The 14,707-nt window shown below is 38.4% G+C and overlaps 1 long non-coding RNA gene across 1 annotated transcript; it reads left to right on the top strand.

Moving 5' to 3' along the window:
• Positions 1-1,675: 1,675 nt before the first annotated feature.
• Positions 1,676-14,265, top strand: LOC136991112 (uncharacterized). The gene is made up of 3 exons (XR_010883145.1): positions 1,676-1,712; positions 12,002-12,122; positions 14,221-14,265. It is a non-coding gene; the product is annotated as an uncharacterized lncRNA (long non-coding RNA).
• The last annotated feature ends 442 nt before the right edge of the window (positions 14,266-14,707 follow it).

The following is a 14,707-nucleotide window of genomic DNA, read 5'->3' as shown; positions in this document are numbered from 1 at the left end:
TAGTAGTAGCATCTGGAGGGGCTTTCACCTGCCCTAGGATTGCCTTCCCCGCATCAGTCAGAGCAATACTCCACACCAAATGAGAACATCAGCTAAAGAACCCTATGGGAGATGACCCAAGGGAGTATTGCAGCTGTGGATACACACTCTTTTATATGCAGCCTTTCCCTGCCCATGGTACAAGAACAACACAGGAAGGCTGAAGAAACAGGGACTATGCAGATGCAGGTGAAAGTTTTATAGTCACCTGAATTTTGGCTCGGCATCTCAGAATGGCCAGCTGTTACCAAGGGAGAGATGGATAATGTAAGTGTGAGTATTCACCTTCAAGTACCCATTTTAGATATTACTGCAGTCAATAGAGAAAGCTGAACTGCCTGCCATGGAAAATGAACCATTGGAACACTAGTATATATGCAAGCATTGTACATGCCATGAGCCCTGAATCCTTATGGTGAAGCTTTGTGGAAAACTATCCTTGGATGACAGCATTGGAAGGTTGTCTGATGATCATCAAAACTCATCAGATTGGTGTTCATGATGGAGATGCAGGCCCAGATATAGTTATGTTGTGCAGAATATTTACACCTGTAGTAAAGTCCATGAAACAGCAATAGCAGGATTATGCATTTTAAAGGTACTATTTACTCAGTTATACCCATTTGTGAGGACACATGGTTGTGCGTCCATAACCGTTCTGTCTCCCAGATCTCTTGATTCATATCTGGGTTATAGTGGTATCTTCTAGGAGCAGTTCTAAATAATAACCTGTGATGTCTGGGCCAAGCACTACTAGCACCAGGAGCAGAGCTTTGGGTGTGCAGCCTTGCTGTAACACTGACACCTCTAACTTTCAAGAGCATGGAAGGCCCACGCACTCTAGTAACAGTGATGGTTTGTAGATCAGTTGCGCATATTTACAAGTCCTTATAATACTGTAGGAGATGAAAGGCATCTAGAACAGTTGTCCCTGTCCAGCAGGTCAGCTATCTTGGGTCAGGGAAAAACTCTTATGATGTGATCACTCAGGTAAGCACCAATGAAGGATTTGTAGGAGAATGAAATGCAGCAACTGGAGACCATTCTTGATTTTTAGCAGCAATCCTTCTGGAGTGTAAGAGGGACTTAAGGAGGACAAGATGTAAGAATATGTTCATAATTAAGACATTTCTAGGGAATCTATAGAGGCCTCTTAGGACAAGATTAAGTGGTCAGACTGATGGAGAAATGATGGGGAGATGTGAGGCAGTCATAACTCCTTATCCATAATACCTGCAGGTACAACTTGTAAGTTATACTTTACATTAATTTTATCAGAGCATGAACATGGGTTTGCATATCTGCTGTCTTTTTGTAGCTGTACATTATTTTTTTATTAGTTTTCACCTATATATTTAAGTAGGCCATTAGTCATTATCTATTTATGCTATGTCAGTACAGAATAAATAACTGCTACATCTCAGTGATGGAACTGTATGCTTCAAATACTCTAGAGTTAGATATATGAAAGTACTTAATTACTTGGAGAAGTAAATTATCCATGTCTAATTGAAATGTCAAACTGTCCTGGATAAAATGGATCACATTTCTGATTGATCTAATTTCTTTAAATAAACTGCTATTTTTAAAGGCTATTTTTTTTAACTCCTCTTTTTTACTATCTGTGTATGTATATAGGCTTGGCCCTTCCTGAAAGGCAAGTCCAGAGTTTGGTGAGTCCTTTCACATTGCATATTGAACCTTGGTCAGAACAGTAGGCTGAAGCCTTAATCCACTGGCTATTCACACTGTTAAAAACCTGAGCCCAGGTTCAAATACCCTCTCAGTCAGACTTGGAAACATCTCTGTGAGCTGAGCTTGATAGCTGAGCCTACTGGCTCAGTAAGATCCTATGGGATAACCTAAAGCTAGTTTACATAATAAACCCATGTTTTGGGGCCCTTAAGGCTGTTTTGACTGTGAATTTCTCAGCTCTCCTGCTAAGCATTTTTAAAAGCAATACCTATTTCTCAGCCTCCTCTGCACTCACCTACCACCTCACAAGCTGTCAAATGCTTACTCAAGTGCTAAAATATAAATAAAAAAATGACATCAAAAGTTAAACTTAGAGCGATTGTTTGGTTTTTTTTTAACCTGTGCTTAGCTTTAAACTTGCATTTTGTGCTTCAAACCTGAAGATAGGCCTCGCTTGCTTGAAAGCTAGAATGTTTATCCATCTATATAACTCAGTGTAATAAAAGATATTACTTTTCCTTACAAACCACATACTACTTAAAAGCAACATCTCTGGAGAGTTTTATTCGATGTGTTAACAGGAAGCTGCATATTAGCAATAACATTGTACCCATGGCTATGAAACAGGTCATAAATATTAATACTTAACTGAATACTCTCAAAGACTGGCTAGAACATTTGCTAGTTGCCCTTACCTTGCTCTTACTCATATTGGTAGGGCTGCCCACATGGTGGCTGTCCGTCTGAAATCAGAGAGCTGTCTGTCTGCTAATGTAGCATGTAGCTGAACAGCACTGACTGGCAAAACAAATGAACAACACCTTAAAAGTTCATTTTCCTCTCTGTTGACTAAAAATGAAGCCTCCTGTTAATGGAAGCCAAGATATAAATGCATACATTAGAAACATCTAAAATTAGGTGAGGTGAATCCCACCCAACTAAACTGTGGCTGTGTCATCTCTTAACTTTCTCTTGGTGGCAGGTAAAAGGACAGAGTGTCCCTGAAAGCAAAGGCCATTTCAGGTAACATGCTAGACAGTTATAGCAATCAACAGGAGATCAAGAGCATCTCCCTGTAAAAGAAACAGAGGATACATGTAGTAACCTTCATTGCTCACTCCTTTACCTGGTCATGCAGTTGTCCAATAAGTCCTGAAGTCATACCTGACCTGAACAGATTGTTCTTGTCCCAAGTCCTTGACATTCTGCAGCCAGTTTCGTTGTTCATAATATTGCATCTGTAAGCCAGCATTTTGCGTTCTTCAGCTTTTAAAAACAGGCAATTGCAAGATGCATCACCTCCGAGTAAGTGGCAGATCTAGATTTCCTCATATTAAATCATGATGAGCTCTTTTCATACTAATGTGAAACAATATGTAATTTCATGGACTTTTCAACAGTGCTCATTGATTTATTTTAAAAGGCAGAGGAAGCTTTTGATCCTCTCTGAAAATTAATTGACTATTGAACAAAAAAGAAGCAAGAAAGAAAAGTTTTAACCCTGATTTTTACTCTGCAAACAGGAGAATTTCTCATAAAGAAAAATAAGGGTATGTGGTGAATGTACAGCATTATATGTACAGCAGATTTTTTTTTGCCAGAAAATTCCAAGCCAATAAATGTGGTGAGAAACATAGAACTATAGCACAAATGGAGAGTGCAAGAACTCAGTGAAAGAAGGGCTGGGATTGGATTTGCTACAACAAAGATTATAATGCTAAGTTACACATTTGCTCAGCAATACTATAGTCATCTTCCACATAATCACATAATTTTCTCCATATGGTCTTAATAACTTGTCTGATCTTCTGGCAACTACCAGAATCAGCTTTAAAAAAAAAACCACCCACAAACAAACAAACAAACAAAAACATCAAAAAAACCAAGGTCCCTGAATAGAGAGGTGTTTTATCTTGAGGGAATAACATGTCAAAGGTATTACTTCTTGCTCTTTTGCTGAGGACGTTATAGAGAATTCCCTTTCTTCCTTGAGATTTTGAGTGAATGATAGTGGATATAGTATGTTCTATGTTTTTGAAAACAAAGCTGAATGAAAAAAAAAATCAGAAAAACCCAGAACAGAGACTTCAGGTTGATCCTTGCTTTCATGTTGTAATGAAATGTCGAAGGTTAGTCCATGCTTAGATAGCTCAGTTGGCTCAGTCAGTGCTCACTATTTTCTGTAACAAAAACAGGCAGGACTAATATCAAAGCTGGCAGCCTTTCATTTCTCAGCTTAAATGAATCAGGTCAACTGGAGCAGCCTTTATTTGGGACTGAGTTGAACTACTCCTGGACTTTCAGTTTTAAACGTGTGTGAAGCAGCTGGTTGGGGTGGAACATTTTGTGCCTCACTGAAGTCTTCTGATTTAACAATTTGATTATATCTTCATCATACAGTTAACTCTAGTTTTTACAAGAGCTTTGCACCAAACCATTCTTCCCTCTGCCTTTCACCTTGGAAAAAAAGGTGACTCAGGTTTAAGCCTAGATCCTAAGGTGTACACCCCTCAAATCAGGCCTTTTTCTGGAAGGGGACACTGGAAAACATCACTCAGTCCCTGTAGTCTTTTGGTTTCTTTCTCACCATCTCCTTTGAAGGTTCATAGGGAGATGAAGGAATGAAGGGATAAACAAGGTTTCCCATCTTTGCTGTAGCTATTCAGACCAGAAACCTCAGCCACCTCAGTGCTAACCTCCACCTGGGCTACCCAGGGCAGACAAGTAAGCAGAGAAGCAGGAAGGACACAGTAATATATCCAGGGATCTATGGCAGGCACGACACAACACAAGCACCAACATACTCATCCTAACTGACAGAGAATAGCACCAGAGGGTTGATACCCAGAGACAGTGTTATTTCGAGGTATCGCTACATCTTGAGTCATTCAAAAGCAATCCAAATCTCAGATTTTAACTTAACAAGTTGAGACTTTTTACTGTTGTGGTGTGGTCACAGTAGTAAAAGAATATAAGGAAAATGTAACTTTTGGGGTGACAATACTATCAGACTAGTTAATATAGTTAATAAAAGCTCTGACAAAATGTTTGCATGTCCAAACCTCATCTATTTTTTCCAGCCATCTTCAATAATGAAAAATATTACCCTCCCTACAGATTGTATGAAATTTGCATGTTTGAAACCTTGTCAGTGGCATCAGTGGGACAGCAAAAAGAACATTTATGTGATTTTTTTCCCCCCCATGCAGAACCAAATTGTCTTTAAAACATCTCAGGATAAATAAAATGACTGATAATTATAAGATCCTGATTGAGCTGATGGCATGCAGAATCTCCCAAACTTAGACCCAAACTCAATTACAAAAGAAAAGAAGAGCAAACAATGGCTATATTCAGGGGAAAGTGCTCATAACTTTGAGACTGGTAATTCAGTCTGAATTTTGCAATCATTTTTTTCCCCCCCAGGTAGTATACAGAGCAGTTTCTAGTATTCATCTTTTCTCCTGTGCATCTTTAGTTATCTTTATTTATGTGCACCAAGAATGTCGAGCCCTACAAGAGAAACTCAGGTCAAAAAAAGGGCAGGTATAAGCATTTACTTCCTGTTTAAACCACTTATATTTATGACAAAATCTAAAAATTTTGAAAAGGAGGATCCACATGTAGTGCCAGCCCTGGGGTACAAAGTGCTTATGCATTGTCTTCATACACTAGTCTTGGGTGTATTGGGTTTATTTGATTGCACCCTAAAGGCTGCACAGAAAAAATGCCTTTTAAAATACATTAAACATGACACACATGCCATCTGTAAGATACCAGGCATATTAGGAACATGTGGATCTATTATAACAGAGGAAACAAATCTGCTTTGGTAGTTTTCAACATTGTTTAATGCTGGACCTTTCAGGGGAATAAAACTCCCATGCATAACAATGATTGTACTAAGTAGGTCAGCTATGTACATCTCATGTCTCACAGCAACATCAGTTTCTGCCCTGATGTATTTAAAAACTCTTTGGAAACAAGACACAATGTGGAATAAACAAGAAGTCTGAAAGAGGGAAGAACATTATAACAGGCAATTCAGTGACAGCATGATTAATCCATGCACTTGAAAGGATTGGTTTGTTTAATTAACTGGCTAAAATAAAAGTCAGATACTGCTTAAACAACTAGTGGTATCTAAACTAGCCATCCTTAATTGGTTGATTTTTTGTTGTCAAGTTGACAATGAGCCTGAGACCTAAAAACAATCAAGCAAATGCACAATCAGCCAACCAAAGATTGTGAAAGATGAGGTAGGGATAGCCTTAATTCAGGGAAGGCACTTGTTCAGTTAGATGTGCTTTCCGTGTTGAGGACCTCACCTCTGGGGATGTTTATTCTCCCCTGATCTACCTGCAGATGGAATCCTAATCTGGCAATTATACTCTGAGTACACTAGTGTCTCAGCACCCAGCCACTACAGTTGGATCCCCAATACCGATACCTTTTCATTTTGGGAATCGGTGGCAGCCTTCCTATGACAAAGTATTATTTCTCTAGTAATTAGAAGAGTGCAATAATGGGGAAAGAAAGATTAAACAACAAAAAAGCAGAAAGTCTCCAGGTAAAGTCACAGTCACATAGACCAGAGGTGAAGTTAGATAGATTCTTTTTCACACATTACAGAAATGAACATTACAGAGGTATAAATACTTTCTTTTAGCAATTCAGTGAGCTTAAGCAGGTACAGTCTCTTTTTTCCTGGACTAGAAATTGTTTTCTTTTGTTCAATCCACCATCTTTCCTGGCTATTTGAGCCTGATTATCAACTTATTGACAGACAATTATTAGGGAAACAAAGTGTGCTATCCTCCTTTTTCTTCAGAAAATATGCCACACAGATCATCTAGATCAAAACTCCAGTAACAGTAACGCCATAACACTGTCTCCCATAACATCCTCATAGGGAAGCTGATGAAGTACAGGCTAGGCGAGCAGGCAGTGAGGTGAACTGAAAACTGACTGAAAGGCAGAGCTCAGAGAGTTGTGATATGTGGCCCAAAGTCTAGTTGGAGGCCAGTAACTAGCAGTGTGCCCCAGGGGTCAATACTGGATCCAATACAGTTCAACTTATTCATCAGTGACTGGGATGAAGGGACAGAGTGCACCCTCAGCAAGTTTGCTGACGATACAAAACTGGGAGGAGTGGCTGATACACCAGAGGGTTGTGCTGCCATTCAGAGAGACCTGGACAGGCTGGAGAGGTGGGCGGAGAGGAACCGCATGAAGTTCAACAAAGGCAAGTGCAGGGTCCTGCACCTGGGGAGGAATAACCCCCGGCACCAGTACAGGTTGGGGGTTGACCTGCTGGAAAGCAGCTCTGTGGAGAAGGACCTGGGAGGGCTGGTGGACACCAAGTTAAGCATGAGGCAGCAATGTGCCCTTGTGGCCAAGAAGGCCAGTGCATCCTGGGGTGCATTATGAAGAGTGTTGCCAGCAGATCCCCTCTACTCAGCCCTGGTGAGGCCACATCTGGAGTATTTTGTCCAGTTCTGGGCTCCCCAGTGCGAGAGAGACATACAGCTACTGGAGCAAGTCCAGCAAAGGGCCACTAAGATTAAGGGACTGAAGCATCTGACATACATGGAGAGACTGAGAGACCTGGGACTCTGCAGCCTGGAGAAGAGAAGGCTCCAGAAGGATCTGATCAATGTGCGTAAATTTTTTTGAGGGGGGGATGTCAAGAGGGGGCCAGACTTTTTTCAGTGGTGTCCAGGGACAGGACAAGAGGCAGCAGGCACAAACTGAAACACAGGAAATTCCATCTGAATATAAGAAAACACTTTTTTTTTTTTACTGTGAGAGTGGTGGAACAGGTTGCCCCAAGAGGTTGAAGAGTCTCCATCCTTGAAGATATTCAAAACGCACCTGGATGCAGTCCTGTGCAATGTGGTCTAGGTGACCCTGCTTGAACAGGGGGGTTGGACTAGGTGATCTGCAGAGGTCCCTTCCAACTTCAAACATTCTGTGATTCTGTGATGACTGGATAGATAAATTCATTCCTGCCTGCACAGCTTGTAATCACTAGTCAGGCAACTCTCTCCACCTTTGGTGGAATTAATTTGAAGCTTCTGATCTCTTCCAATATTTTAACATGCCATTTTGGAAAATATATACTAAGAAACTATACTTGGTAAATAGGTCAACATGATGGGAGAAAGGCGTTTGTCCTTTGCTGAAAACGTGCGAAGTGTGGGCCTTGCATTGGGAAGAAGAGGGATGGATAAGAGAGCTATTTATACAAGTTTCATGGCAATGTTTAAACCATGATAAGTATGGCATCACAGCTCATGAAGGAAGGTGATGGTAGGCCAGTTCCTCATATTCCGGAAGGAATTTAATTTCCCTAAGGCAGAACAGTTTTAGAATGTTCTTTGTTGTGCTATACATTTGAAGCCTTTGCTCTAGGATGCTGTAGCTTTAAGTCATCTCTGATTCTTGTACAATCTTTCAAAAGGATGATGCTGCTCAGAGCAAGGAGCTTCTGCTTCGTTTTATGATGCAAACAGTCATTTAGAAATGATATTGTACAGCTTACAGTTCTAAAACAGCTAAACTTTTAAGTTCTTGTAAGAAACAAACAAAATCTTTGTAATGCATGGTCCTCAAGGATTCTGTTTTCTTTTATAAAATATGCATCTCACTTTCATACAAAATTGTGTGTTACATAAAGGATGAACTTTGTGTTCATATAAAATTCATTTGAGGGGCAATTATCTTCTCTTCCACTAAAGTTTTGGGGAGGCATTCCTCTCTCCTTGGTATTTCCCAGCACAAGATTAGGAATTGTGTGAACAGAGAGAACTTCCAGGTGATCTAGTCTAAAATTGAACACAAATTTCTAAAAAAAAGACAAAAGAGAAACCTAAGTTAAATGCTGAACCTTAAGGAAGTGTTTGTTAAAGATTTTTACTGAAAGTATGAGAAGTTGTATTAATCACTTTTTAAACAAATATTTCCTAAAGCTATTTTCCCTGAGTGAATTAATTCAGAAAGGGAGAAATTGGAGAAAAGTTTGATGGAGAGTATATGAAGAAGTTCTGTAACCATCCAAGTTCTGAAACTGGGGCCTGTGCTTAGACGTTAAATCATTTAGATTTGAGTAAAAGTGAGTTTTCCAAAGTTGAACCTTAGTGACAGTTCATAGATTAAAAAACAGCCTCATAGACCCCATGCCCAATGGTGGCCATCTGGATTCTGGATCAAATTTAGAAGTTAAACAAGAGCCCTGGCCTATCAGAACAGATCTTTGACATTAGGGAAACAAATTTTCCCATCTAAAATATGATGATGATTATTACTGGAGACACACTTGTAGGGTGATTTGAGAAAAAGTGAAGGAAACTGTTCTTTAGTGGAGCCCTGCCAAAAGAAACTTGGATCTGTGAGTAAAGGAGCTGTCTGCTGCTGCTTTATTCTCACCCAAATGTCTTGGAAAATACAGCTTTGTACATTACTTATGAGCAAACAAGATGGCATGAAAGATATACCTGACCCATCACCAAATATTCCTGCGAACAAAAACTGCAAGACTCAACATTTTGACTATCTGCTAGGTGACAAGGCTGTAATAATATAAATAAAAATAAGGAAGAGTTTTGATGTAGAATCATCCCACCTCATTTCTAATTTAAATGATTAGAGTAGGAGTAGATTCACACTTGGCTCCAATGTTAGTCAAAAGTGTGAGATACCTCCAGAACAAGAGTCAAATCAGTTATCTAGATGTGCCTATATGGGAAATCTGGAGCAAATATGCTGCTTATTCAAATGATTCTGGAATATAGAAATAAGTGGGATTAATCCAGACTGCAGTGCCTTTGAAAAATAATACCAAACATAAAGCCCATTCACCTACCAATGGGAAATAATAGCAGAAACTCTAGGTTTATATATAGATAGACTTCTTTAGTTAGAATGACCATCTCAAATTTCACATAACATTTCAGGAGTATCTTTTCAAATCTTTTACAGACAAAATTGTTTATTCGTGCTGTGATAATTCTAGATCTTCTGTGAGAACAGCAAATCTTGATCACTTTCCCCACTGCATTATGAATTTAATTTTAAGCCTTGCCTACTTTACAAATTCTGATTAAATAAAGATATATCAAATGTAATTTATAATAGTTCTAATAACTTTATTAGAGATAGTAAGAACAAGTCAAAGTCACAGTCAGTCCTTTTGGTTAGCAATAATTCTTGGAACTTCATATGAATCCACTCATCCACAGGAAAAAAAACCCCATAAAATTACTTCATAATTTGACATCAAAGAACAATCTGCGTTTATATGAAAATTCAGAGAGTTGTTCAGGCTAATGTTGTATCTATGAAATGTTGGAAAAGAAATCCTTTTCAGATTTAAGCTTTGGATCATATAGTTGCATATTATTCCCTTAATAACTTTTTCCATTTTTTTTTCTTGTACAAGAATATTCAAGTGGTATTTCCAGATCTATTTCTATCTCAGTGGCATCATTAAGAACAGATTACATTTTTTTTCTGTATTTTTGAAGTATATCATCATCTGTATTGAAGAAATCAATTGGAGGCAAATATTCCTGTTAGGCACTACTGTCTGAAAAAATTAATTTTCAAAAAACACATCCAAACTCACAATGTCTGTTCTTTTGGACTGCATTTTATCTAATACTGTGGCTTTATTGGTATTTCCGTGACAGGCTATCAGAGTCCCACCACTGTTCCATGGCCTCTGGATCCAGGCTTCCTTGGATACTGGTTGTCCTTCAAAATACCCTGATTGCAAGGGGGGGACTTTATGCCTGGTAGAATAACTCCACCAGGAGAGAGAGCTAGAGCAGTTGGGCTCATTCAGAAGGAAGCCCTCCCTGTCAAACTAATCAGAGAAGCTACTTTTAGGGAGGGTGGAAGTTCACATTTAAGACTGCTTTAAATCTTTCTTACTTAAGGAATTTCTTAACTAGACCAACAGGTCCCAGTCCTGACTGAAATTTGTCAACAACCTTTAACCGCAACAGATTTCCCCATATAAATTTACCTATGAACAGACTTTTTTGTGGCTGGAGATATATATCCTTCTATAGGAAGTTTCTCATTCCTCTGCTATTATGATAGTTTCTCTGCTCCTAAAATGCACCTCAGTCCATTTTTTCCAGTGATATTTGCCATTGTAGATCTTTTACTGCTCTCGATGAATTGCAGAAAGCACCTTTGGTGCCATAGCAACCTGTTCCTTTAAGATTTACCAGAGATAACTTGAACTTGGCTTGAAATAGCATCAGACCAAAGTTTCAAAAGCAAGAAGTGATGCTTAGCAATTGCCTAGCAAGTTGCACTTGTCACCTTCTAAAGGTGGAAGATGCTGTAGAAAACAGTGCCCTTTTCTTTTTTTTTCTCTCTCTCTCTCTAAAGCTTTCTTTCCAGGTCATCTTTTTCAGCATTAATATTGAAAGGTTGCTCTTGTGCTGTCTTTTGAAGGCTCAGTCATGCTCTGCAATGTATACCTGCACAAGTGGCTAAGAAGAAAACATCCTTTTTCATCCCTGCTCAAATATATGTGGGTGAATGGGGACAAGCAGTTATTTTGTTTTCAGTTTTTTTCTTTACTCAAAGGGGAAATGCTCCTAGGAACATGATCTGTGACAGTTTTTTATCCTTCCACACCACAATCTGTCCCCTGTTCATTGCCATAGCCTCTGTTTCTACCTCAGTTCCTGCAATATATCCCCTCTCCATTTGTGTGTCTCTTCCTTCCCCTTTTCTATCGCAGTGCCACATAAAGATTAAATCTGATGGTAACTGTTTGAAGCAAAGCAACGTGATGTTGAATGAATTTAGGCAGTTAAATTTAGGGAGAAGAGTCCCTCACTACAAGTCTTTGGAGACACCATTTATTATATATGAACATAGGAATTTAAGTTAGACTGGTTCACCTGATGCCTGAAATTCAGATGCGAGATTGCAGTCTGAATTATGAAGAGAATTTTGCTGTCTAGTATAACTAGTAGGATTTCTACTTGCTTAGGAAAAGATGTTTCAAGAATGAAGTGGGGTTCCAAAGACTAAAATGAATTGCTAAGTTTCATTTAATAAATGTTTATGAACAACCTATCAGCAAACACTTTGAACATACATAAAACAAAGCTTATTTCTTTCACTTAATAATTGACATAGACTTTGTTGGGCAGAGCAAATAGAACTGGCATGGATCATTTTGATTTTTTTAAATTATTATTGCTTAAAGCATTTCCAGGAGCCTGGCTTTTCCATTTAACAGAATCCTCATGTTCACGTCCTGCAAAACTGCGGAGATCTGCATATAAAGCTGAGGAAGATTTGTTCCTGTATATTTCTCACTAACTCCAGTAATGTCAGTAACAGTAACTTCGTTTGCTTAGGTAAGGAGGTCCCTGAAGATGTAGCGCACAGCTCAGGTGGGTGGTAGTCACATACCTTCTTGGAGCATCAGCCACCCTGTCTGTCCCAATGTCTCCCTTGGTTCCTACTGTTTCGGGTTCTGTTGTCTCTCTTGCCCTACACCTTTTCCACTGCATGTCACCTATTTTTCCGCTTCTGCTGCAACACCTTCCCTTTCTTGTCTGGCCTGCTGGGGAGCCAATGCATGTTGATCAGCTGGCTGGCTCATCAAACAGCGGGTGTTGCTCTCCGATGGCCAGTTCGCCCAATAAAACTGTTCCATCACTCTAATGCAGCACAGTGATTTAAAAATACTTTCTGAATTTTAAAAAGATTTTTTTTCTACACTTACAGAAATAAGACTCAAACTATTAACAGCCGGTTTGAATTATTGTTAATGTTGTTAAGGGCAAGAAGAATTTCTTTTGATTAGTGAGTTACATTCAGTGGTTGATTCTATGTGAATCTGTCCCCATGTTACATGGTACTCTGCTGTCCAAGAAAGAAGTTCCTAGTTCTGCTGTTATATTAACAATGGTTTCCTAAACTTCCCATCATTCAGGCTTTGTTTTTCCTTTTATTTCTCTTGGTTCACTCTTATCACTCCTTTATGCTTCTGTTTTCTCTGCACGAACCTTAGAGGGAAAAAAAGTCATTTTCTTAAAAATGCTTAGATTTCTTTGTCTGCTATCATTTTCACTGTAGATGTGAAAGTAAGCAATGAATATAATGAGAATATGACAACCACACATTATAAGACAAACCTTTTTTTAAAAAACATATTTAATTTTCTGATATAAACCAGTAGACAGGCCTAGAAACTTTCTTATTGCTGTACCTGCATGATTTCAGCCTGCAGTTTCTGTTATATAATTTACTGTGTGCAGTCAGAGGAATGACAATGATGGATGTCTTGAAAATCTGATGAAATACAAGTCAATATTTTAAAGAGCTATTTACTGATTCAGTGGAATTTAATGTATCTCAAGAAGTGATACTTAAATGGTAGCAGAGTTATTTTCTATTTAAAAGAAAACAGGTCTGGTTTAGAGAAGGTAGATGAGTAATCAAAATCAAGAAGTATTTAAAAATATTGAATATGTACATTTGCATTACAGAAAGAGAGGCCTGCACTAAGCAGGGAAAAAAGGTCAAGCAAAAAATGTTTATGTGACAAAGCTAAACAAAAATGAAAACATCTGGCAGTATTCTTCTGGTGTTGCTTTCTGAAGCCAAATAGTACTGCATGAAGTCATTAGTAGCTTTTTGTCCTCTTTTGAGAGAATTGAATCTCTTTGACTGACTTCCTAATCCATCCCAGCTAATCTGTTACATATCTTACATGTGGCAGACTTATTTCTATTTGATTTTCAGCTGTGAATTAAATACCCAAAGAACACAGAAACGTACAAATTCCTGTACATGACCACCCTCTAGGCTCATGGGCCATTGCATTTCTTGGATTGTGATCTGTATAAAACACTTCACAGAAATGGTAAGACATCTTCAAACAAGCAGCTAAACCAAAAAAAAAAAAAAGAAAAAATCTCTGGAAAAACTGATTTACCAGTTCCTATTTGTTTTTTTCCATCAGCAACACTTCATAATTTTTTGCTGAAGGGCCAGGACACTTGGTAGTTGTGGCCTCCATTCTTGTTATGCTTTGTAGCCACTGCATATTTTTTAAAAAATCTCTTGTATATCAAGAAGGCAACAAAACCAAAAATTTTCTTTCCATTACAACATGAAATCAACATTAACAGGACCTTGGACCATGAAATCTTGATCAATTCAAGATGAAAAAATAAGAGAAATCCTATCACAGGGGTCACTGCATTAGCTCCATATGCCTGTCCATATTCCTCTATATATTTCTTTCATTATTAATGAAATAAACATTATATGGGTTTGCTTTAGAAAACCTTGCATTGTTTTTTTCCTTATTCCTATTGGTTCTTTTGCTAGGAATGAGGGGGGACAAAGCTGTACGTAGCATGGAGGGGAAATACTCAGTTTAACCTTCTAAAAAGTGTGTTTAGCATATATTAATTAGACATTCTACCCCTTTTTTTTTTTCAGTGAGCAGAGAGAAACATTCAGAGAAGGTAAATTGTCTCATGCAAAGGTAGGTGTCTAAAATAGGTAGGTTGAACTGCCCTGTGGAGGTGTTCATGTCTGTCCATGGACCATGGAAGTCATTTAGAAACCAGTTCTTCAGATAGTTTATCCATAATGCTCATACTAGTCTCAGGACTTCAATGTCAAAGCTCACAAGTTATCTACCATGAACACAACTTTCACTGAGAATCAGGCACAATATATGTTTGCTTTTGTTTTATACTTTTCTTTATGCATCTTTGGCCACTCTTGGATAAAGAATAGTAAGAAAAAAGGACATTGGTATGACCCAGTTCAGTCACTCTTATGTTCTTATATCACCATTATCCAGAATATTGCTATAGGTCAAATTAGTTGAACGTGCAGTAATAGATAAAAAATCTGAGTATGTTTTTGACAATTTGAATTTTAATTAAAAATATTTTCATACAGTTCAGTAAGCAACCCT

This window comes from Apteryx mantelli, chromosome 1 (genome assembly GCF_036417845.1).
Source record: "Apteryx mantelli isolate bAptMan1 chromosome 1, bAptMan1.hap1, whole genome shotgun sequence".
In the NCBI taxonomy this organism is placed as follows: domain Eukaryota; kingdom Metazoa; phylum Chordata; class Aves; order Apterygiformes; family Apterygidae; genus Apteryx; species Apteryx mantelli.
Note: the sequence above shows the minus strand (reverse complement) of the source record. Positions and strands in the feature narration are given on the sequence as shown.